We start from the raw sequence: 1,246 nt of genomic DNA on the forward strand, positions 1-1,246 counted from the left end.
TCTGCCTTTGTCTTCTATAATGAGTATAGAAAATTTTTGGAATGAAGCAGAAAAGTATCTCAAAACACAATTTTCTTCCTGGTTTTCGGATCTAATTTCTAAAAAATGCTATTTTAAATATTTATATACATTCTTTGAACACCAGTCAGCCAAACCAATAAGGAAAGTTAATTCTCTGTTTATGGCTTTTGCATCTTTAGTGTTACTCCCACCGTCTCCTCTGATTCCAAGGATCTACACCTTTATGTAGACATGTCATTATCCCATGGCCAACCCTATGAATTTAAAGATGTAAATTACAGCTTATTTATTGACAATGCCTTATCTTGCTCTAAATAAATTTATGGGATAGAGCAGCAGTTCTGAATTCTAGACTTGATACCACTGAAGCAACCATTTGATGAGGTGTACTATGATCAAACACTCAAAAATTCAGAGAGTCGTCTTTGGTTTCTTATTCAAATGAATATAGTCATAAGAAAGTATCTGCTACATAAGAAGGCCAGTGTTAAGCAAATACTCACCACCACTCTTAATTGAAGGTGGGGGAGGGGAAGGATTTTTTAAAAAAAATCAGCATTGCCATACAGTACAGTTCTTAATGAAATGTATTGTGTAACAATCTGGAAACTTCAAGTGTTTTTCCCTATATGAGAATACCTTTCCTGACTTAGGGGTTGTGGTCTTCAGGAAAATAATTGCCCAGAACATTATGACTCTGCATCAGTGTCATATAATACATTGAATAATGAAATGTATTAAGAATATTCACAATATTATTGCTTCTGAATATAAGAACTACAGGCTTAAGCCTTAAACATATATGTACATCAGGTTTAACATGCTTGAGATTCAGATTCAGGGTTGAAAATTTGATCGGGGTCCTTTGCTAAGATAAAAGTTGCAGTTCCTGGTGTGTTCTCTCCCACATATAATACAACACCCCATGACTTCTTTAAGACTTACCCCTAAATGCTCCCTGCTGATGGACAAAGAGCTATGGAGGAGTTTGAGTTATCAGCCATTATCTGCACTTAAATAAGTCCTTTAAAGAAAACAGTGGCCACATCTTAGCATTATACAGAGATCAAATTGAGGCTGTTTCTTATTACTTCATTTATTGTCTTCGAAGGCTTGTATCCTTGCTAGAGTTAACACTCACTTGAGGAAAATTCCCAAAGACTCTCTTGAGTTGACACTGCTTCCCCCACTCCCCATTTTTCTATTCTTTTGTCATAGTTTTATC

The sequence above is a fragment of the Myotis davidii genome, unplaced genomic scaffold, assembly GCF_000327345.1.
Source record: "Myotis davidii unplaced genomic scaffold, ASM32734v1 scaffold949, whole genome shotgun sequence".
Taxonomy (NCBI): domain Eukaryota; kingdom Metazoa; phylum Chordata; class Mammalia; order Chiroptera; family Vespertilionidae; genus Myotis; species Myotis davidii.